This window comes from Triticum dicoccoides, chromosome 6A, assembly GCF_002162155.2.
Source record: "Triticum dicoccoides isolate Atlit2015 ecotype Zavitan chromosome 6A, WEW_v2.0, whole genome shotgun sequence".
NCBI lineage: Eukaryota > Viridiplantae > Streptophyta > Magnoliopsida > Poales > Poaceae > Triticum > Triticum dicoccoides.
This window is the reverse complement of record NC_041390.1, coordinates 483141812-483167037: the sequence shown is the minus strand read 5'-3', so window position 1 is coordinate 483167037 and position 25226 is coordinate 483141812. Positions and strand designations below refer to the sequence as shown.

Here is a 25226-nt window from a genome sequence, read left to right as displayed (position 1 = left end):
TCACATATTTTGATTGCATGTGATGTTTATCTTTTGTGCATCTTATTTTTCTTAATACAGCGGTAGCATTATAAGATGATCTCTCATTAAATTTCAAGGTACAAGTGTTCTCCCTGAGTATGAACCGTTGCGACAGTTCATCGTGCCGAGACACCACGTGATGATCGGGTGTGATAAGATCTACGTTCACATACAATGGGTGCAAGCCAGTTTTGCACATGCAGAATACTCGGGTTAAACATGACGGGCCTAGCATATGCAGATATGGCCTCGAAACACTAAGACCGAAAGGTCGAGCGTGAATCATATAGTAGATATGATCAACATAGTGATGTTCACCATTGAAAACTACTCCATCTCACGTGATGATCGGACATGGTTTAGTTGATATGGATCACGTGATCACTTAGATGATTAGAAGGATGTCTATCTAAGTGGGAGTTCTTAAGTAATATGATTAATTGAACTTTAATTTATCATGAACTTAGTACCTGATGGTATTTGCATATCTATGTTGTATATCAATAGCTTGCGATGTAGCTTCCAGTTTATTTTTTTGATATGGTCCTAGAGAAAAATAAGTTGAAAGATGATAGTAGAAATGATGCAAACTTGGTCCGTGATCTGAGGATTATCCTCATTGCTATACAGAAGAATTATGTCCTTGATGCACCGCTAGGTGACAGACCTATTGCACGAGCAGATGCACACGTTATGAACGTTTGACAAAGTTCGGTATGTTGACTACTTAATAGTTTAGTGCACCATGCTTTACAGCTTAGAACTGGGACTTCAAAAACGTTTTGAATGCCACGGAGCATATAAGATGTCCTAAGAGTTGAAATTGGTATCTCATACTCATGCCCGTGGAGGAGAATAGCTCAACCAGTGAGCATGTTCTCAGATTGCCTGGGTACTACAATTGCTTGAATCAAGTGGGAGTTAATCTTCTAGCTAAGATAGTAATTGACAAAGTTCTCTAGTCCACTGGTGCGCGTTGGTCCTAAGAAAATGGTTTTTTTTACCCCTTTCCACGATGGCATTTGGAACCGTCACCAAGTGAGTGTGTGATATAGGGTGTCCTTCCTACATGACCCAGAAATCGTCGGGGATAGGCCCTCTTGGGACCCAGGCTGGGGCCATGTGCGATCAGGCGAGGCATCGAAACCCAATCATTTCCGTAGGTATGTACATCCCACACGGTAATCCGAGAAAATCATTTCCGTAGATATGTACATCCCACACGTTGAATCCCAGAAAAACAATTCTGTTCGTATGTATATCACACACAGTTAATCCAAGGAATATGTTTCTGTTCTTATGTACATCCCACACAGTCAATCCAGGGAAAGCATTTTCGTTCGGACGTAAATCCCACACACTTTTATGTGTAGGCTCGTGTGTGAAAGGTGTAACTATCACACACGGTCTTCCTTGGTTAACTGTTTGCTTTTATCAACTATATCACACACAATTTAATGAAGAAAATTGTGTGGCATTGGGCTATCCATCGCAACCGCTTTTACTGCTAGAACCGTTTGCAAAGGTCCATGACACATTTAGCAGGTTCACTACAAGAAACCTGTTAATCCATGACGGATTGCCGGTGACATTTTCAAAAACTGTCATGGATGGGCTGGTACAGCCCCGCAAGCCCGCCGATGCCCGCTAAAGCCCGGCTAACCGTTTCGTGTATAAAAACCTAACCCTAACACCCTCCTCCCTCCCTCCGCAGCCCCCTCCCATTCCCCATCGTCTCACATCGCTGCCACCCTTCCCCTTCTCGCCTCCCTCCAATAGCTCGCCGCCGGCCCTCCACCTCCCCTGCTCTCACCTCGTAGCACCGGTAGCTGCCAGATCCGCTGAATCCCCCACCCATCCATCCCTCTCCAACCCATGGCTAGGGTTTTTTCCTCCATTAGATTGGTCCCTCCTGCACGCTCATCTTTTCCGGGATCCGTCGCAACCTCGCCTCACCTACTCCCCCTCGCTCTCAGATCGACCAGACCAGGCTCCTCCCGTGGGATCCATGGCGTGGGTCGCCCTATTGTAGCTGATTTGTGATGAGCGAGGCTGGGAAGAGGTGTTCCTTTTGGTGTGCCGCACAGCTCGCGTTCCACGACGTCCTTGGCTAGATGTATGTCACTTCTTCAGCACGTACAAATTCACAGGGTAGTGAAGATCAGAAGCTGCAGCTGTACGACCACGGTGGTGGTAAGAGAAGGACGTCCCCTTCCCTTCCTTGCTAGCTAGCTGTATTGATTTGGGTTGGTCCAATCCAATCCATTCCAGCCACGTAGTTTGGCTGTAACATAGGAGAGGGACACCTACAGTTGAGCTTCAGTTTGGACAGCATTTGACACATATGGATTGGGGGATTTGGTTTACTTCAATTTGTATGTGCATTCCTAAAACTTAAAATGAAATTGCTTGGGCATTCAATTCCTATGAACCAATCTGCCAAATTTTCTATTTAACTTGTGCTGCACCAAAAACTTAATTTTTTCTGTTTTATTTACCAAATTTGTAGAGGCTTGATAGATATCAATGTCACCCTGCTGTTAGTTTGCTTGCTCTGGGTCTTGGGGGGTTGGGGAGTGTTGGGGCCTCACTCTACCCAGCTGCAAGAAGCTGGCTGGGGGAGCACTACTGTTTAGTAGTACATTATCGCCACTTGTCAGGTTTATACTGTTTTTTAGCATTTCATGGCCGAGAGTGATGTTGTGAAATGGCCGAACATATATAGATGTTACCATGGAATTGAACCACAGTGTGATTTATGTGTGTTATCAAATGAACCCTCCTAATGATTTGTTAAATGCTTGTTTGTGGTTTTTTCTTGCATAATCTGCTCTTGTTGCTTCTACATTCAGTTCTTGCTTGCGTATAATTTTCTATTGTAATGATTCAGTTCTTGCTTATATTCATAATTTGTGGTGTGTGTAATCTTCTATGTAAGGATTAAGTTCTTGCTTCCGTATAATCTGCTTCTGTATTCTATTCTCGTGTAACCTTGCTTTGTAATGATTCAGTTTCTGCTTCCATATTCTGTTCCTGTATAATTGGCTCTGTGGTACTCAAGGGATTGCCGCCCAAGGACGTCGGCCGCTGCCGTGCTGTCAGTATGTTGTGGCTGGTTGCTTAGTTTCTTACTGTTCCTAATCCACACTCATATAGGTACTAGGCGATCATGTAGGTTAAGTTAGAGTTGTTTCTGGCATGCACGAGGGGAAGGGCGAAATGGCTCGGTTTGCTGATGCTTTTATTGCTATACTAGGTACCAATAGAATTCTTCCACAAGTGAAAGAAATTTCTGAATACAATTCTTCCACAAGTGTTTTGACATTCAATTAATTTGACAGGCAGCTATGGAACCTTGGAGGAGTTGCTTGAAGTCATCACGTGGGCACAACTAGGAATAAGTAAGAAGTCGGTAAAAACTAACTTCCATTTGCTGTTGATGCTTATCATACAAAAATTATACGACCCCAATCATCTTGGGATGATGTGTTTGTTTGCAATATATACTGACTGGCTCATCAGCATGCATGCATCTCCCCTAGGCATGTACGTGTCAGACCAACGGTGAGAAAATTAAAGTTTGTTGCCAAGACCAAGTGTGCTACTACTAGTCTACTGCATAGGAATCTTTTGTGCATGCAAGTTTTGTGCTTATACAGTGCCACTACGTGAAAGCTTGGTGGCCCTGTGCCACAAGCTAGCGTGCTACTACAAAATGAACATTAATGCATGCAAGTGTTTGTGCTAGCTTAGAATGGTCCAGTTTGGTTAAATACCTTACTGTTTGTACTACAGAACTAGTGCTAGTGTGCTACTACTGTACTATAGAACTCGTGAATGAGTGGTGGTCATTTTAGTTTTTAGTAAAGATATTTTCACCTACTAAATTTATCATGTATATGCGCTTTTTTATGTGAAGTCACTGTGTCGTTTTATATTCGCGACACCTATTGTTTATATGGTATTTACTGAAATTGTACCAAAATAATATGGTATATATCAAAACCTTGTCAAGGGAACATCAACGCTTCATTATTGCCTTGATGTCTCATTCAATTATTATCTTACTTCTTTCTATAGTTGTATAAATAATCCTTCTGTTTTCCGTTCTTCTTTGGGTTTGCAAACAACAGTTTTATTGATGTTGAGTTTTTTCCCTTATTACAACAGAGATGATGGATTTTGTACTACTGTATTTCTGAAAATGCGTGTACACAGAATTGCAATCCGAAGGAGCAATGTAAGTGAAGATTGAGCGCTTTTCTGTAAGATTACAAATGGATGGTATATTATTTTGCTTCAGATTTAGGAGTGTTCAATCTGTTACATAGTGCATTTGTACTGTTCTTCACAATTCCCAGGTGTGGTTAATCTAGTTGTGAAGGTTATGGTCTGAAAGAATCAGACTAAATCTTAACTAGTAGGTTCATCTTTGTTCTAAAGTGCTTATCTGAAGTTTTCTGATGCTCATGAATATTTGGTATTCATAAAGTCTACTGCTAGCATAATAAGATCAATAAGTGGATCATTTGATTGGCTAAAAGGTTCTTGCCTTTGAGTGGTTTTGCTTTACATTACATGCAAAAAGCAAGTTTTTCATAGAAATTAGTTTTAATTGATAAGAAAGTGTGCCTCCACTATTATTATTTTCATGTATTATTAACTATAAACTACATTGCATTGTATGGAAACATCCATTTTTATATATACAAGCCTTGTCATGTGCATATAAACTTGATTTTTTGTTGCACTTGATGAATATGAAATTATCTATTCATCCTTTGTTTCAAAATGATTTCTATGTTTGGATGATAAAATGACACATTTATAGAACAAATTTTTTAACTTGTAACTAGTATGCTTTTTTTAGCGTGTGTTACCCCATTTTCATGGTACCTTAATATAGTAGTGGTGTGTCCATCGGATGATTGCTTGGAAAATCAACTAATATTATTACTCTATTCATTTGGGAGCTAGCTGTTATAACTTATTATAATGTTGTATGTGTTTTGAATTGTGCAGGTTTGACACTTAGTCTGTGTTATTGGAGATTGATGTTTTTGGCAGGAATTACTTGGGTCAGCTGCCTGGAAGTGGTGCTGTAGTGTTGGAGTTCAAATCAGCTAGTAGTGCATTGTAGTCGTGTTACTTGAATTCTTAAAAAAATGCTTATAGTGTGTTCTAAATATGCTTGTGATGTTTCGATATTAAGCTTTGGTTTTGGACATCAGACTAGATTGTTGGAAAACTGTATTGTCTTATGGACAAATGCTATTATTTGAATGAATATAATTTGGTTGCCTTTGTAAATTGGGCTGCATCAAGAAAATCGGCAGGACTAGAAAGGGGCTAATGTGTTGGACTAAAACATTGGGTAGGCTATAATGGGCAGGACAAAGACAAACAGCAGACCGGAACAAAATTATTGGGCCAAAACCCTAATTGGATTTGTCACTACATGGGCCATGTTGGCCTGCACGCCAGATCCATGTGGATGTCCACGTCTCTTCCACGTCATGTAAATCGGTGACGGTTTGTTCCATCACATCCTAGTTTGGGCTGGGCGGGCCTGGGGCAGATCCATGACGGCCGAGAACCGTCATGGAAGGTACGATGTCAAATTATGACGCGATATACATGACGGATTTCAAATGGACTGTCATGTATTAACAAGTTTCTTGTAGTGGTTTAGTAGTTTACAATTTATAATTCCAGTATTACGCAAATTCACATTTCATATCGAACAACTGTTTGCCAAATTTCATATCAGGCAGATAAAGATATTATAACATCATAGTACGGTAGCTACATGAAAACAACACAGTACAACATATAGCTAGTTCAACTTCATAAGAACAATATTAATTTCCCTAATTGAGATCATCCAGGCTCGTCTTATCCACCTCTGCTTTCAGTTTAGTAAGAACCCGTTTTGCATGGGCCAACTAGGAAAGTGCCTCCTCCTTCGCCAATACCATCCTAGCAAAGTCTTTTTTAAATCTGAGCTCATTCTCCACCTTCAACTTTTTATCCCACATCTTGAAATATGCTTCAGCGTTGATAAGACTTTCTCTAAGCCTAGCTGTGTTCACTTCCTCATACATGCTCCAGAGCTTCGTTAGACACATCTTCAAAGACTGTGGCCACTCTTGATCAACCCACTCCAAGTAAGAACACTTCCGTTCATCCTATAATATTTAAAACTAGATCAGTAACAATTGTAGGGGAAATGGGTTTATAGCAACATAGAAAATCACCAATGTTTATTTTGAAAAACTAAAGAAACATGTTAATTATGACATATCTTCTCAAACATATCAATGTGCAAATGAAATAATTGATACTGAGACAACAACCAAATTCTGGAACATCGGAAGCTATAATTAACTACAACGACGCTACAAGTTCTTACTCATGTACAATAAATAACAAATTGAACACTTTATGAGGAAGGTAAATATAACTGCAACAGCATAGCGACAGTGTTTGGATGACAACAAATTGATACTAACATGTGTGTACATGCACAAATTTTGTAACATAGAACTAATAGCACTAAGGTCGTCCACTATGTATGCCAAAACTGGTGTAAAGACAAGTGTTGCTACATCTCGCACCGGTGCCCTGAACTGGTGAGCCGATGCAGCAGAAAAAACATCAGGAACCCGGACACCAGAGCACGTAGTTGCTCTGATGCCCAGTTCCTTCGTGCCATAAAGATTTAGTATTTTACTGCTTGGCTGCGCGGATGTGTGGACCAAAGTTGGCTGCACAAACTGCTGAAGCGGTGGCAAATAATTTTCTAATGGCACCGCTGATGAGATGGCAACAATTTAAGATACTAGGTACAAACTGTGACACTGTCTTAGGATGCGTTTGGTTGAAGGTGTGGTATGAATGGGTTGGGACCGTGACAGTGTCTGAATCACATCTAACAAATGATTTGTAACAACAGAAGAGGGTCTAACCTTCTCTGCACATGCCAGAAACATCCTCCTAGTGTGCACAGAATCAAATGCAAGTAGCTTCACGCATGAAGATTGATGGTGACAACGAGCATATAGATCTTCAGCCACCCCGCTCCACTCATTGCCACCGATGGTCTTAGGGAGCTACAAGAGGAAGAAACGACTCAAATCGACCTCCGGTAAAATCCTTCATTCCAAGTAATAGCCTGAGAGAGAGAAGAGAGGCATACCTAGGTGGTGAAGGAGTAGTCGCCGGAGGAGGAACCACTGGAGATGTCTTTGAAGAAGACCATGGCAACCCCGGCGCTAGGATGGGAGACGGCGAGAGCGAGGAAGTGGCTATAGCTTAGCAAGGAAGCAAGGAAGGAGGAAACAAGGGGAAATGTGACTTGTGGTTGGGAAGAAAAGGGGATGTGGAAGGGGGGAAGGGGGCGGGGGTAGATATTTTGGCGGTAGGCCAGAATTTTGGAAATGTGGAGGGAAACTTTGCGCACGGTGCCGCCGGACCATTCACTTTGTACGATTGTGTGCATCGCAAACGATTCTTCTGCTTTACGCGCATGGGATGAGTTTGATAATTCAAATTTTGCTCTGAAGGCATGGTCACATTCACTTTGAACGTGCGTGGTGCCGCCGGACCATTCACTTTGAATGATTGTGTGCATCGCAAATGATTCTTCTGCTTTACGCGTATGGGATGAGTTTGATAATTCAATTTTTGGTGGAAATTTCCCCGGGACATCATTGCATAATTTAACATCGCTTGCTAATTTGGGCATAGAAAAGAGCGTACAGCAGACAGACCACACTTACTGAATCGAGCAATTTCAGTAATTACACAGAGCCAGTTGACCTAAACATTGCTCTAACAAAAGACCAACATTAAAAACAAAGCCTAAGTACGCATAATTAAAAATCCGCCGTTGCGCCACCCTATGCATCGCCGGTGTGAGATGAGACGTCGATGACTTGTACTTGTGACATGCCGCCGTTGGTGGACTCCTCGTCCCCCCTGCTGAACTCGACCGCGTCCTCGTCCTCGTCCTCATCCTCGGTGCCGCCCTCAAGGTTGTAGTACTCGTAGTAGTGGCTGCGCTAGAGCTTGCATTGGTACTCCACCGTCGATTCTTCAACGGACAGACTCTTCTCTACCTCGACCTCAGCCATGCACAACTCCTCCTCCCGGCGCTCCTCGATCTCCGCCGCCTCCTGCATCTCCAACTCCCGCTCGGCGACTCATGAGGAAGCAAGTGCTCCATGGCCACCGACGCCTTTTCATACGTGGGTTGCATGCTGGAGTCTGAGGTGACCTAGAATATCTCGGCGTGTGCATCCTTGATCTTGGTGTGGATGGCCTCAACCCAGGCCAGGGCGACATTAGCGGCACAGACGGCAGCTCGAGCGCTCTCGGCATTTGCAGCCGCCATCGCAGCAGCCGCTGCAGCCGTCTCGACTACTGCAGTTGCCATGTCGGCTGCCGCAGACGCCCTCTCGGTGGAAGTGGTCGCGCTCAATGCGGATGCGGCGGCACTCTTGGCGTAGGCGGTCGCGCTCTCGGCGCAGGCGGCGACGCTCGGGGGGGGGGGCACGTGGCCATCGTACGGGCCTTCACGAAGTGTTTCCACAGTGTCATCTTTGCAAGAACGGGGTGCGGGAATGGGGATCGGGATTCGTGGATTCGGGGGTTGCCAGCACTAGAGCAGACGAGCCGGCGAAGCTTAAGGAGGGAGACTTAGGGTGTGTTCGGATCTCCTCCAGCTTCACAAAACTTCTCAAATCTAGCTTCTTTTTATGGCTTCTAGCTTCACCTGGCGATCCAGAAAGCGTTCTGCTTGAATCAACAACTTCTTGTAGCGCTGGAGCCCAGCTGGGAGTGTTGTGGCCCATTTGGCACCGACTGGGCCGGCTAGAGGCAGCTAATTTAGGCCCAGTGCATCGATTCACGTGGGAAGAGGTGTAGAGATTCGCTGCAGATCGCTACATTCTTTTCTTCAAGCGAGGGGGCAGCGAACCGTTTTCTTTGGCGGTGGCAACACCTTGTAAATTGAGCAAACTTCCGATTCTCCAATCCGTGGAGCTGGGCCGACGCTGCTTCCCGTTTTTGCACTGCAATCAGTCGGAGCTTCCTGAAGCTAGCTTCTCGAAGATATTTCGTTTAGCTCAGATCTGCTCCAAGAATTTATGAAGCATGGAGTGAGAGGAGCTCAGAACACGCCCTTAAATAGACCCAGATATTTTCATCGCAAACGGTTCCTAGAAAACAAGTGTGTGTGATGTTGTAGATAATTTATATCAGCTGTGAAAGATGAATTTGGAATAAAGTGCCAATGGATGGTGTTTTAAATGAATGAGAAATTTTGTAGTACTAATACAACTGTCATCTCAAATTTTGGAAAATTTGAGGGGTCATTTGACCTTCTTAGACATTTAAGTGATTTTCTAGCCATTTAATGACCGTAATTGATATTTGAACTACATGTACATGCAACAGCTAACCATAACGGTTTGGAAAACTCATATTTCATGTACTTGTGTGTGATTTAATTCCATGTGCAGTAAATTGCAAGGAATTTTCAAACATATTGGTCTAACGGCTATGACAATATTAAGCATGGAGTGACATGGCATTTTAATTCCAAAAAATTAAAAAAAGCAGAAACACCTTGGTTAATGTAATGTCATACCACCAAGATGATGTGGTAAAAAATTGGCATGTTTGACCAAAGTTTGGACACACACCCCTCACAAACCGGAGCAACTCACTAGAAGGCTCGTGGTTCCGAGAGGGAACAATGCATGTTTGATAACGAACGGGAGATAGCTTCCTCTTACGGCCTTCAAATTTTTTTCTACGTCTAACATGCACTACTACAACTGTAATGTGAAATATTTGAAAACTCTAGGGGTCATTTGACCTTTTAAAGACATTTAAGTGATTTTCTAGCCATTTAATGACCGTAATTCAAATTCGAACTACATCTACATGCAACGCGTAACCGAAACGGTTTGAAAAATCATATGTGTACTTATGTGCGAGTTAATTCCATGTGCAGTAAACTAGAAGGAATTTTCAAACATATTTGTATCACGACATGGACACATATGCATGAACGTGTATGCATGGAGTGGCATGACATTTTAATTCCAAAAAAAATCAGAAACACATGAAACCTTGCTTGATGTAATGTCATGCCACCAAGATGACGTGGTAAAGAAATCGGCATGTTTGATGAAAGTTTGGACACACACCCCTCACAAACCGGAGCAACTCGTTAGAACGTTCGTCATTCCGAGAGGGAACAATGCATGTCTGATGACGAACGGGAGGTAGCTTCCTCTTACGGCCTTCAAAAAATTTCTACGTCTAATGTGCACTACTACAATTGTAATGTGAAATTTTGGAAAATTCTAGGGGTCATTTGACCTTTTAAAGACATTTAAGTGATTTTCTAACTATTTAGTGACCGTAATTCAAATTTGAACTACATTTACCTGCAACGCCTAACCAAAACGTTTTGAAAAATCATATATGTGTACTTGTGTGTGAGTTAATTCCATGTGCAGTAAATTAGAAGGAATTTTAAAACATATTGGTCTCACAACATGGACACATGCATACGTATGCATAGAGTGACATATCATTTTAATTCAAAAAATAGAAAAATGATGAGAAACACATGAAACCATGGTTGATGTAATGTCATGCCACCAAGATGATGTGGTAATGAAATTGGCATGTTTGACAAACGTTTGGACACGCACCCCTCACAATCCGGAGCAACTCTCTAGAAGGTTCATGGTTCCGAGAGGGAACAATGCATGTTTGATGACGAATGGGAGATAGCTTCCCCTTACGGCCTTCAAATTTTTTTCCTACGTTTAACGTGCACTAATACAACTGTCATGTGAAAATTTGGTAAATTTCAGGGGTCATTTGACCTTTCAAAGACATTTAAGTGATTTTCTAACCATTTAATGACCGTAATTCAAATTTGGACTACATCTACATGCAACGCCTAACCACAACGGTTTGAAATATCATATATTTGTGTACTTGTGTGCGAGTTAATTCCATGTGCAATGAATTCGAAGGAATTTTCAAACATATTGGTGTCAAGGCATGGGCACATGCATGGAGTTCATGCCATGGCATTTTAATTCCAAAAAATTAAAAAATGATCAAAAAAACATGAAACCTTGCTTGATTTAATGTCATGCCACCAAGATGATGTAGTAAAGAAATTGGCATGTTTGACAAAAGTTTGGACACACACCCCTCCCAAACCGGAGCAACTCGCTAGATGGTTCGTGGTTCTGAGAGGGAACAATGCATGTTTGATGACGAACGGGAGATAGCTTCCTCTTTAGGCCTTGAAACTTTTTCAACGTCTAACGTGCACTACTACAACTGTAATGTGAAATTTTGGAAAATTCTAGGGGTCATTTGACCTTTCAAAGACATTTAAGTGATTTTCTAACCATTTAATGACCGTAATTCAACTTTGAACTACATCTACATGCAACGGCTAACCAAAACGGTTTGGAAAATCATATCTTTGTACTTGTGTGCGAGTTAATTCCATGTGCAGTAAATTAGAAGGAATTTTCAAACATATTGGTCTCACGACATGGACATATGCATACGTATGAATGGAGTGACATGGCATTTTAATTCAAAAAATAGAAAAATGATTAGAAACACATGAAACCTTGATTGATGTAATGTCATGCCACCGAGATGATGTGGTAAAGAAATTGGCATGTTTGAAGATCGTTTGGACACACACCCCTCACAAACCGGAGCAACTCGCTAGAAGGTTCGTGGTTTCGAGAGGGAACAATGCATGTTTGATGACGAACGGGAGACACTACTAGGAAAAGGCCTACTAATGGTGCACCTAATTTGGCCATTAATGGCGCATTAGTGGTGCGCCATTAGTAGCACGCCATTAGTATATTTTACTAATGGCGCACCACTGGTGCGCCATTAGTATCTGGTATACTAATGGCGCACCTCAGATGCGCCATTAGTATATACAATAGTGCGCCATTAGTATGCCTCCCAGGGGGCCATGTATACCCAGATGCTTTGGCATACTAATGGTGCACGACAACAGGATGCGCCATTAGTAACTTCGGCATACTAATGGCGCACTGTTTAATGATGCGCCAATAGTATCCTTTGGCATACTAATGGCGCACTATGATGTGATGCGCCATTAGTATGAATATTAAGTTTTTTTATTTTTTTATTTTCTGTTTTTTGCACAGGTTACAAAATGTATAATTGGACAAAATATAGACAGCACACATCAACAACAGATTCATCGAATAGAATAGAAGATTAGTCTCTAAATACAATTCATCATTTTAGTCTCCGAATACAATTCATCATATTAGTCTCCGGATTGAAAAGACCGAACAAAGATAGAACATTATATTACAAGTCTCGAGACCGCGAGTTTGTCTTCACATTACAAGTCGATATCGATCATCTAAACTACCATCACATAGAAGAGAGCTGCGGTCATCACGATGAGCATCATCACGATGAAACTCGTCTTCATCCGGTTCCTCCAACGCTCCCTCCCCTCTCCCGCTAGATAGCGGGCGTATCTAGATTCGGCCTCGACCCTAGTGGCGTACCCTTTGTAACTGTTACCGCTGAATCGCTGAACCTGTCTCCGACACTCCTCCCAGTCGTCGTAGACTCCGGGAACCTTACCCTTGTGCACGACATACCACGGCATCGCTACGTAGTAGCCAAACGAAACGTTAGTACCAATTCACAGACAATACATAAGCAATATATAAGTATGCAACAGAACGATCGGAAGAGAAAAGCAAGACATTAATAGCATCGATTACATCTAAGTTGAACGACTCTCGAAACCAAAGAGACATACTACAAGTTCATTAAAGTTTAATTACAACATGAGCCAATCGATGTTTCAGAACTAGACACAGCATCACTGCTTTCGACTCGACTCAAGGGACCGGAGCATGGATGAAGCCGCCGTCTATCGTGGGAGTCATGAAACAACGGGCGTTGTCAGCCTGAATTTGTAGGATTGTGTCGATGTCACTGTTGGACGGTTGATTTCTGAGGTAGAACTACCCCGAGGTACGAAGGACATCTTGATGGATGATTTCCGCAAACTCCGACTAGATGCGAAAGAATTCTTGTCTGATGTCCATGTCCTGGATTGCCGACACGCTCGCGGCCCAATCTTTGAGTCTACTCGGTAGCAGAAGTTGATGATGGTCCCGTACGATCGCCCGCATGAGATGGATGGTGTAGTAGGCACCCTTCTGACCGCCAGGCGGCTGCTTGACGCAGCAGAACGTCGTATTGTGGGAGAACACGTGCTTGTCGTACTTACGAATAGGCCTGGTGAAGGTGCCTCCAGATTTGACGTAGCCGGGGAGAACATCATCAAGAACCTTCTTGACATTTGTGTAGTCTACGTTCGACTGACGGTCCGGTTCGAAATATGTGGCCATGGAATATTTGGGGCTTAGGAGGATGAGCGTGCAATGTGTGTCACTGCAGAAAACACGGAATGTTAAAAGAAAAGCGATCGAAATCTAAGAATTCATATGTTACGGGGCGGTTGAGGGGAGGACTTACTCGGGAAAGTAAGGCACGAGGAAGTTATCCTTATCTTGGTTTGCCAGAATGACGCCTTCGAGGTAAGAACTCGTGACTTGCCAGTCCCCAGCGCTGCCCAAGATCTTGGCACGCATGTAGAAGGGGTCGACTATCACGATGTCCGGGGTCTTGTCGCGAATGATCCGCATCTCCATACTCAGCGAAAATAGCCGAACGAAGGTGTAGTGCAGCGGATGAAGGTTCAACATAGCGTGGATGTCATCAAACCACAGGACGATCGTACCCCCGATGGAGTTATCCATAAAGCCCTTGCCCTCTGGCACCTTGGCCGCGAAAACCGGGTATGCCACATCCTTCTCTCCGAGACGCCACTTCTCCAAAGAAAGAACACTGTCATGCAGACTCTGCATAGCACCGGTTGCAGCATCGAGCATATTTCTCGGTAGCATCGGCCTACCCGCCACATGCACCCTCCTCGAGATATCCTCAGGTCAAGGTGGCCTGTCTTGAGCACGGATCATACTCGGTGCCGGCTGGCCCGCACCCTTGTTAGTCTTTCTTTTGCATGCCTTCTTCTTCTCCTGTAATGGGACCGAGTTCTGCTCACAGACCGCCTTCTTAAGTGTGTTGGGGCTGATCATATTTCGCACCTCGCCTATCTGAGGCTCGGTGAAGTCGGCAGCTGGAGGCGTCTCCTGAGAGCTGAGCTGCAGACGACGCCTGTTGCAACTTGGCTTCTCCGCGGTACCAGCTAGATCGCGCACGTCTTTTGTTGGGTTGGGTTCTTGAGAAGGAGGCCCCATGAAGTCGCCACCGTACCCATGATCGGCAAAGTACTGATCGACATTGGCAAATGTATCGTCGTCGTCGTTCTGATCCTGTGCCATATGCATGTTTGGATCCAGTGGCATAGGGATGTCCGGCACCGTTGCGGCGGTCTTGCAATGGGGCCGACTTGGCGCCGGCACGACTGGCAATGTTGTCTTTGGGGTGGTGTCCCCCGCCCCCAAACGAATCTGGCTCTTCGGCCAAAGCAGGGGCCATCTCAGGCAGGCGCTGAGGGTCATCACGTCATCATCGTCGGCCCCGACGGGTCGAATCGGAGGTAACAACTCATCGCAGCCTGGCAGCACCCGAACCAGTTGAACCCTAAACAAGTTGGGTGGCATCTGGGTACCGTGGAACAAGGGGTTGCCCGGTTGAACGATTTTGCCCTTGGCGACATCGACCAACTCGTTGTTCACGAAGTGCGGGAGAGTGCACGGAACGTCGGTGGCGCCCTGCGAAAACATGTAGGGCGTCAGGGATGCCCAGTCAAAGGCAAGGAGATGAAGTCCTTGGCCGAGAGAGGCTTAATTAGTTACCGTGATGATGGCGTCGAGCTCGGCTAATGTCGAGGCACCGCCAACGGCGGGCGTGCAGTTGACGGAGGGGCTGCTTGCTGCAGAGGTGCCGGCCGACGTACACCCGGGTGCATTAAGCTCCCGTGCCGGCATCAGAGACACCAATGCCGCCTCCGCCGGAGACACCAATGGCCCCACCATCGCGTTCTGCGAGTTGCTGGCCGTGAAGCTAGGAATCGGGGGCGGCCCCTGTTGGCCGCCCGCAATCCACGCACTAATCCCCTGGATCAAGGTAGGCACAATGGCGGTGATCGTCGCTCCGAGTTGTTGTTGCACTTGCTCTTGGACAATCTCCGGAATCCTTGCCACCTGTGCCCTGAGTTCTTGAACCTCGCGCGCCTGGCTTTCCGAGCTGGTCTTTTTCTCCTTTCGCCCACCAGTGTTATAGTATGACGACCATTTTGTCGACAAGCCTTTGCCGGCCACACGACCAGCTGACGTCGGCTTACTGAGCTTATCCTTGTTCTTCATTACATTCAACGCCCTATTTAGAGTGGTGTCCCAAGGGTTGCTCTTAGTCGACCCCGCGCTACTGCTTTCAGTTGCCTGCGGAAGGAATGTGAACCATTTAGAAATTTGGCTTCATTAATTAGAATGCAACCATATGGAGCTAATTACGCGGGGGTGTATTCCTTACCAGAACAAGCTCAAGCGCCCTGGTCTTCGGATCCATGGTAAGCTCCTTTGTTTTTGGGTCCTTCTTGTATCGGGCCCTGACAAAGTTCCTGGTCTGCTTGTCACCGTATTTATCAAAGAGGGGCGGTAGGCCTTGCTCGGCACGGTCCGCCTCCTCCTTGTCCCATATAGGCTCCGCCACTCTGTAACCGCCGGGACCGAGTGTGTGTTCCCCTAAGTTCAGCTCCCGCATTTCTTTCCCCCACTTACTTGATTCGGAGTTTGCGGTGCTCGAGCAATTGATCTTGAAGTCATTGTAGTCATCTTCGGTGATCGAAGGATTTTTCTCCTTGATCTTCTCATAACTCTCACCTTTCTCGATCATTCTCTTCACATTGCTTTTCCAAGTAGACAGGGCCTTGCTCATCTTCGTGAGGGCAGCATTGTTCACTTTATTCCGTTTGAGGCTTGTGTTTTCAAATTCAGCGGGGAACTTGTATCGTTCGTGCAGCTTCGTGAAGAGGAGGTTGCGCAAATTCCCTCGGTCAGGATGCCTTAGGTTCTCGGTGTTGATCGAAACGGTGCTCCGGAGAATGCACCTGAGCTGAAGCGAGTACCCCTTGACTATTCGTTCGGGCGCCGTTGGATTCCCGTCGGAGTCCACTTCAGTAACTTCCTCCTTGAGGGTGCGGAGCACGGTCGGGCGCCGGTCCTTCCGTTGCCTCTTCGGTTGGCTGCCATCTGTGCGTGCGTCGCCATCATCAGTGGTGGCAGCCTCGGCGGCACCATCAGTGGTGGCATCAGTGGGGTCATCCTCGGCGGTACCATCAGCGGTCTCAGGATCGGTGGGGAAGGCGGCGTCCTCATACAAGTGAGGTTGTTCCTCCATCTCCTGGGACAGCTCCCAGAATTTCTTGCCGCCCGAACCCCCGGCCTCATCGTTGTTGGCCATGTTTCTCTATAAATAGGAACAAAGTTTGGTCAAAAAGTTGGTTATTGTCAAGGAACAAGATCATGGTCTCATCATTTAGGGTTTGTCGACACCGAGGCATCCTAAAAGCTAAGGTTTTATCATTGAGGGTTTTTTGACGCTGAGGCACCCTAAAAGCCTAAGCTTTCATCATTTCGGTTTTTATCGACACCGAGGCACCCTAAAAGCCATGCATTAGTCACAAGTACACCGGGGCACTTGATCCTACTTAATTAACTACTAAGATACCCCGGCCCATGCATTAGTCACAAGTACCCCATATGTCCTATTTTTAGCAAAGTCATGCTAAAATTCACGGAAAATTTCAGCATGACCTTTGCTGAAAATAGGACATATGGAGTACCCGAATTTGCCGGAACGGAAGTTAATCGACATTCCAGCAAACTCAAGGGCCTCTCGGGTGGACAAGGCAAAAAAGGCCTCCATCACAACATGGAAAATACATTGGCATGTGAAAAAAAGGCCTCCATTTCTTAGGATGCACTGCCACTGAAGCATTGGGTACAAGACTGTTACATGAAAGTAAATGCAGCAGTTGAAGCAGATATTGGTGTACAAGCAAGAACAGAGCAAGTTCTTCTTATCCTCTGCAATTATAATAGGAGCCAATCAAATGGATAAAAGGAGAATTGGTTCATTGCAGGCAAGACTGAGCTGAAACAATCAAGGGCTTTGTCAAGCAACCTTCTATGCCAGCAGAGGGTGTCAGAAATAGTTGCTGACTAAGATTACAAACCAAAAGGGCAAAGGGTGCTTCACATGCCCTGGTCCAACCAACCAAAGTAGGTAGTACAGATCAAGAGCTACCCAAACACAGTATGCCAGCTGGCTAAGATATGTAGCTAAACCTGACTCAACTTAAAGTAGCATTCATGATGAAAGGAAACATGAAACACTGCTTTCAGCAAACTCTAAAAAGAAACAAAAGATTGTCCAATACCAAGTATCATTCACTTTAGTTGTATATTAATATTGTGTTAATCAGCATTGAACAAGTTTAGAAATTTGTGTGTAACAACCATTACTTCATTCATATAGCATGATGATGTTTTACCCCTTTGAACTGCAGCATAGAGCATGTATTTAATCACTTTGCCACATACACAACAGAAAAAAATACCATAGACAGTACTAGATACTAGCAAATATAAGGGGAAATCAAATCATTTTGTCTACAGACTGCACATTAGCAATCCAAGGAGCAAACAAACCAAAAAAGGTGAATAGACTTAACAAACCAGCAAAAGCAGCAGGAAAGTAAGGCCATCTACAGTAAGTTACAAAACATTACACTACAGATGACCAGTCTATCCAGATTTCATTTTAAGCATCACACCACAGGAGCTCCCCTGGGTCATGTGGCCAGGTTACTACAATTTTTAGCAACTGTTAAAGTTTACAGGCAATTGCTCTACAACAGAAAAAGTTGTGATCCTTTACTCCTAATTGACCATAGACAAGCACCAAACTGCCGTCATCAGAAAAATACATGGTGCTGTAGTAATAACAACAAATAGATCACATCTGTTGTACTGCTAGGATTCATATGTGCAGATATATATATATAAGCAATGCTGAATAATGATCCCAGCTAAATGCCATTCATGCTTCTGTTATAAAAGTTTACAGGTGATTAGGCCCACAAACAGACAAGGATGTGATCCTCCTCCCCTATCTAACTATAGATAAGCACCGAACACGCAAACAAGCCATCATCAGAAGATAAGTGATGATGTAACAATAACAACAAATAGATCACAACTGTTCTAGAGTTAGGATTCATATGTGCATATGTAAGCAATGCTGAACGATACTTGCAGATAAAGGCCATTCTTGCTGTTGAAGTTTGCAGGTGTGATTAGCCGCAAACTGACAAGTCCCTGAACAGATGAGAGATGCCGGTTGCTCACCTGCGCTTGGCGGCGGGAGGGGAGCGGTGATGAGGAGGACGATGAGAGGGAGCGGGAGCGCGAGCTCGAGCGGGAGGAGCCCGAGGACAGTGTGGACGGGGCGGCGTCCGGGCCGCCGGCGGCGAGGGGGAGGAAGCGGAGAGGGAGGCGGCGGGGGCGCGTGGGCGGCTGCGGCGCAGTGGGTCGGGGCAGCGGCAGCGGCGGCGCGGTGGAGAGAGGGAGAGGGAACTGGCGAGGGGAGAGGGAAGGGGGGATCGGGCGAAGGGGGAGAGGGAAGGGGGGATCGGGCACAATACTAATGGCGCACCACCCCTCGGTGCGCCATAAGTACATCCATACTAATGGCGCACCTCACCGTGGTGCGCCATTAGTAGTTTTTCTTCTTATAGCAATGGCACAATACTAATGGCGCACCACCCCTCGGTGCGCCATAAGTACATCCATACTAATGGCGCACCTCACCGTGGTGCGCCATTAGTAGTTTTTCTTCTTATAGCAATGGCACAATACTAATGGCGCACCACCCCTCGGTGCGCCATAAGTACATCCATACTAATGGCGCACCTCACTGTGGTGCGCCATTAGTAGTTTTTTTATAAGACAGTAATAATTTTTTAAACTTGTTTAAATCATAACAGTAATATTTTTTTATAAGACAGTAACAGTAATATTTTTTTATAAGACAGTAATAATTTTTTAAAAAATATCATCAAACAGTAATGCCGGTGGAGCGGGGGAGGGTGCGCGGGGTGCGGGGGGTTGGCGGCGGCGGTTGAGTAGGGGAATCGAGGGTGCGGGGGGTCGGCGGCGGCCGGTGGACCGGGGGGTGCTCGGCGGCGAGGGGGACCGGATCTGGGGAGGTGGGATAGCGATCGAGATGGAGGGGAATCGAGATCGAGTGTCCATGAAATTTAAAAATATTCATGATAGTTCAAAAAGTGCCCATGAAATACAATCGAGAAATGAAGGCTACGATTTAAATATAATCGATCTTAGCTAGCTATCTGTTCACAATCTTCTTGCCCTTCTTTTTCGCAAATGGAGTTCTTCTGTGGAACGGACGTCCTTTAGGTAGGGTGGTCCTACTTCTTCTTGTGGTGTATGCTGCTACTTCATCATCTTCGTCATGTTCGATCCTCGGGTCGCCATAGTTGTTGAAGTGTTGCTCATTGGATACTCCATCCATTTCGATGATCTTCCTTTTGCCTCTCCTCCCGACAACACGGTGGGCTTTGACGGGTCGGTAATGAAGAAGCATTGGTCCACTTGGGAAGCCAGTACCCATGGCTCATTTTTCGCGGTGACGTTTGCGCCCGCGGTCTTGGATTTGGCTTCGGGTATAACCATGGTGGTGAAATACCGGTCTTCTTTTAGGACGCTCTTCGCCCATCTGACACGGAACATCGAGACCTTCTCTCCAGCGTAGCTCAGCTCCCAGATCTCCTCGATCCTTCCGTAGTATTTGTCCTTGTCGTTACCGGTGTAGGATTCCATCGTTACCCCGGAGTTCTGATAACCATCGCTCTTCATGTCCTTGGCCTCGGTGTAGGATGTGTAGCCGTTGATATCATACGCCTCATAGGTCATCAGGTTGTGCTCGGCGCCTTGTGACAAGGCGAATATGAGTTGTTCTTCCGTGGAAGAATCCTCATGTAAAGGGTACGACAGAAGCTTCTGCTTGAACCAACGCGTGAAACATGAGTTGTGCTCTTTGAGTATATCTCCGTCCGTCCTCTGTTGGCCTCGGTCATTGTATGTCTTCTTAATAAAGGTTTTGTGCTCTACCACCCAAGGATTGACCACGTCTATGTGTTGTAGCGCGACTAGGTTTGCTCTTTCAAAGTCGGCGAGTCGACCCTCGAAGTCGACATGCATTTCGGGGCGACCCTCACGGTGACCCCATCCAGCGAGCCTGCCGAGGTGCCTGTTGACGGGCAGACCAACGGGGTTCTCGATGCCTAGATAATTCATGCAGTAGGAAATGCACTCTTCGGTCAGAAAGCCCCTGGCTATGCTTCCCTCTGGACGTGACATGTTGCGAACGTATCCTTTGATGACACCATTCATCCTTTCGAACGGCATCATGCTATGCAGGAACGTCGGCCTGAGTTGGATGATATCGTCCATGATATGGACCAGCAGATGCACCATAACATCGAAGAATGCGGGCAGGAAGTACATCTCAAGCTCTCATAGTATCACCACGATCTCTTCCTGTAGCCTTCTGAGTTGCCTCACGCCAATAGACTTCCGAGAGATGACGTCAAAAAAGTTGCATAGGCCAAATAGGGTTTCACGGACGTGCGCGTCCATGATCCCACAGATTGCAACTGGAAGTATCCCGCTGAACTTCTGCTTCGCTGGGTCTAGGTATCTGCTTATCTTCCCTGCGTAACCGTAAGGAAGTTTTACTCCTACGAGGCAGGTGAAAAACTGCTCGATCTCCTCCTGACTTAGAGTGAAGCACGCGGGAGGGTAGTCATTTCCGGTCTTCTTGGCCTTTTTGCCTTTGCGACGACTTTCCGTGTCCTGCTTCGCCTCATCATCATCATCATCATCATCATCATCATCATCATCATCATCATCATATATAGCGTGAAGCTCCTACCTGATGCCCATTGATTTCAAGTCTTCCCTTGCTTTCGGCACATCTTTGGTCCTCTCTGGCATGTTGAGCAGGGTACCAAGCAGACTCTCGCACACGTTCTTCGTGATATGCATGACATCAAGGCTGTGAGGCACACGGTGGATCTTCCAGTACGACAAGTCCCAGAAAACAGACCTCGTTTTCCATACCTTCAGCAGCGGCTCTGGCGCCTTTTGCTTCTTTCCCGGCTCTGGCGCCTTTTGCTTCTTTCCCGGCAGTGGGCAGTCTTTCCAATTTTTCAATAGCTCGTCTGTTTCCTCGCCGCTCCTCGTACGCGGGCGTCCTCGGGGTTCGGTTTCACCATCGAATAGATCCTTGCGTTTTCTCCACAGGTCATCGTCACGAAGCCACCTTCGATGTCCCATGAACACGGTTTTCGAAGACCCGAGATCTCTATCTAGCTGGCGATACGTTGTGTCATCCATGCACCTGACGCATCCAGAAAATTCGTGGACCACCTGCCCCGCGACATATCCGTAACCGAGATAGTCGTGCACCGTCATGAGCAGCGCGGCTCTCATAGGGAAATATTCTTTCTCTGCTGCGTCCCACGTATTGGCTGGCGTTTTCCACAGCGTGTCAAGCTCCTCTTTCAGCAGCCCCAGATACAGATTGATGTCGTTCCCTGGTTGTTTCGGTCCTTCAATTAGCATACTCATGTGAATGTACTTCCTCTTCATGCACAACCAGGGGGGAAGGTTGTAGATCCACACAAACACAGGCCAGGTGCTATGTGTGCTTCTATGGCTGCCAAAGGGATTGACTCCATCGGTGCTCGCGCCCAGCATGATGTTCCTTGGATCGTTCCCAAATTCTAGGTCTTCGAAGTTCAACGCTTGCCACTGGCTCGCATCCTTAGGGTGACTCACATCTTGTCTTTTTTATCTATCTCTGGATCATTTGCGTCATCTTCTCGCTTCTTCTCCTCCCTATCCGCGTGCCAACGCAGGAGCTTTGCTACATTAGGGTCCGTGAAATACCGCTGCAGACGAGGAGTGATCGGAAAGTACCACACCACTTTTCGAGGAGCTTTCTTCCTCTTCTTGTATCGAGTGACGCCGCACACTGGACATATGGTAGACTCCGCGTGCTCGTCCCGATAAATGATGCAATTGTTCATGCACACATGGTATTTCACGTGCGGTAAATCCAGAGGACACACGATTTTCTTCGCCTCCTCCAAACTGGTCGGGCACTTGTTCCCCTTGGGAAGACGTTCGTGCCAGAATGACATGTTCTCGTTGAAGCATGCGTCGGTCATTTTGTGTTTTACCTTCATCTCCAGAGCCATGAGCGTTACTTTCAGGCGGGTATCCTCGGGCCTGCATCCTTCATACAATGGAGTAACCGCGTCTAACTCAAGTTGATCCATCTTGGCTTTCTCTCGGGTAGCAGCTCTTGCGTTATCCGTCTGCTTGAGAAGCAGCTCTTGAATATGAGGGTCCTGCACCCAGCCCATCGATGGTCCAGCGTCGTCTGCTCCGCCGGCATCATCATCTTCATGATCATGCCCGTCGTCTGCTCCGGCATCTTCCTCATCATCATGTCCTGCATCTTCTACATGATGACTGTGTACAGCATCACCGTCGTGATCATCTCCTGGGGATTCTTCGTCTTCTCGCCCGCCCGAGCCGCGGTGGTTGTCTTGCTGCCCTTCCTCATTTCGTGCCCGGCCCCCATGGACGACTTCGTAGTCATCTTCATCACCTTGCCACCAACAGCCATCCATGAAACCACGCAAGAGCAGGTGGTCCCGCACCTGCCCAGATTCCGGGTCCGCAATAAGGCTCTTCAGCTTGCATCTTCGACACAGACATCTTATCTCCATCTCGTTCTTTTGAAGCATCTCGGCCTTCGCGGACCTCAAAAACCTATTCACGATGCCTTCGTTCATCATGCGGACCATGGTCGCCTGCAGGGTGGAGCAAAACGATATTTTAGAACCAAGAAAAAATTTGGCATGACTTTCCCTAAAAATAGGACCAAAAAGAATGCTTAATGCCAAAATTCTCGCCGAAACGGAAATGAATCAACATTCCGGCAAAATATTGGCAACTATCGCATTTCAAATACCGGTACACCTCCAAACACAAACACATATGCAACACCACAAACATATGCAACACCACGAACATACATAGATCTAGCTAGGCCATAAAAAGTGCATGTGCACATTGTTGTAGGGAGAACAACATAAATATAGCTTCCCCCTTACTTACCTATCAAAACAAGGTAATTTAACCACTTAAATTGAATGAATCTATGGTGGAAATGAGGTGAAAAAGAGGAGGCACCCAAGACAAGGAGGAGGTGGAGAGAATGAAGTGGGGAGAAAGTGAGTGTGGGTAGGAGAGGCTGTCCAAAATATCTTGTTGCTGCCCACTTACTAATGGCGCACCAACTCTAAATGCGCCATTAGTAATCCAGGTTACTAATGGCGAAACTTCTGGTGGTGCGCCATTAGTAGTTTTGCAAAAAAAACATACTAATGGCGCACTGTCCCACAGTGCGCCATTACTAGTTTAAACTAGTAATGGCACACGGTGGAAGAGTGCGCCATTAGTAGTTTTGCAAAAAAGGGAATAAAAAATATAATAAAAAAAACAACATTAGTGGCGCACTTTCCGGCAGGTGCGCCATTACTAGTTACAACTAGTAATGGCGCACTGTGTCTGGATGCGCCATTAGTATGTTTGGACAGGCGCACTAGTTAAATTTTTTTTTGATACTAATGGCGCAACCTGGGCCAGGTGCGCCATTAGTAGTTTCAACTCTAATGGCGTATCAGAAGGTGGTGCGCCATTAGTATATACTAATGGCGCACCGCTTGTCTGGTGCGCCATTAGTGTCAATCCCATCTATAGCCCTTTTTCTAGTAGTGAGATAGCTTCCTCTTACGGCCTTCAAATTTTTTCCTACGTTTAACATGCACTAATACAACTGTCATGTGAAAATTTGGTCAATTTCAGGAGTCATTTGACCTTCGAAAGACATTTAAGTGATTTTCTAACCATTTTATGACCGTAATTCAAATTTGAACTACATCTACATGCAACGCCTAACCAAAGCGGTTTGAAAAATCATATTTTTGTGTACTTGTGTGCGAGTTAATTCCATGTGTAGTAAATTCAAATGAATTTTCAAACATATTGGTGTCAAGGCATGGACACATGCATGGAGTGCATGCCATGGCATTTTCATTCCAAAAAATTAAAAAATGATCAGAAAACATGAAACCTTGCTTGATTTAATGTCATGCCACCAGTATGATGTGATAAAAAATTGGCCTGTTTGACGAAAGTTTGGACACACACCCCTCACAAACCGGAGCAACTCACTAGAAGGTTCGTGGTTCCGAGAGGGAACAATGCATGTTTGCTGATGGATCGGAATTAGCTTCCTCTTACGGCCTTCAAATTTTTTCCTATGTTTAACGTGCACTAATACAACTGTCATGTGAAAATTTGGAATTTTCAGGGGTCATTTGACCTTTTAAAGACATTTAAGTGATTTTCTAACCATTTAATGACTGTAATTCAAATTTGAACTACATCTACATGCAACCCCTAACCTAAACGGTTTGAAAAATCATATTTTTGCGTACTTGTGTGCGAGTTAAAAAATCATCAGACGATGTAGATATCTGGTGTTGAAAAAACAAAATGTAAAGCTCTGGCAAGATTACCGGCCGCCACACGATTGGCACTGTATCTCGCGGCTCGAGGTTTGGTTGGTGATTGGCGGGGATCGTTAATCATACACGGTTCTGTATTGGAAACCGTCAGCTATTATGTTCACACACGGATTTGCTGCGGGAATTGTGTATAATTCAAACTACAGTGCTCGCAAATTCTGGCGACCGACGTGTGCATTGTCCCCATCGATCTAGATTCCGGCCGCCAATAAATACTACCTTGCTCACATCGTCCCGCTTGCATTCTCATCTACATCCTCCCCTCGCTCGCCCTCTCTCTCTATCAAATCTCTGCCATGGCGCTGCCGGTCTACCCACGCGCCGACGAGGAGTCGCCGCCCCCCGAGGATGCTCACTCGATTAG

At 45.6% G+C, this 25226-nt stretch overlaps 1 long non-coding RNA gene across 3 annotated transcripts; it reads left to right on the top strand.

The window, feature by feature from the left end:
- Nucleotides 1-1743: 1743 nt before the first annotated feature.
- LOC119317400 lies at nt 1744-5317 on the top strand. Of its 3 annotated transcripts, XR_005153598.1 has the most exons (5): nt 1744-2214; nt 3178-3277; nt 3363-3422; nt 4192-4261; nt 5044-5317. It is a non-coding gene; the product is annotated as an uncharacterized LOC119317400 (long non-coding RNA). The 3 variants fall into 3 exon arrangements; XR_005153599.1 differs by lacking the exon at nt 3178-3277; XR_005153597.1 differs by lacking the exon at nt 1744-2214 and having other exon boundaries at nt 2223-3277.
- Nucleotides 5318-25226: the final 19909 nt, after the last annotated feature.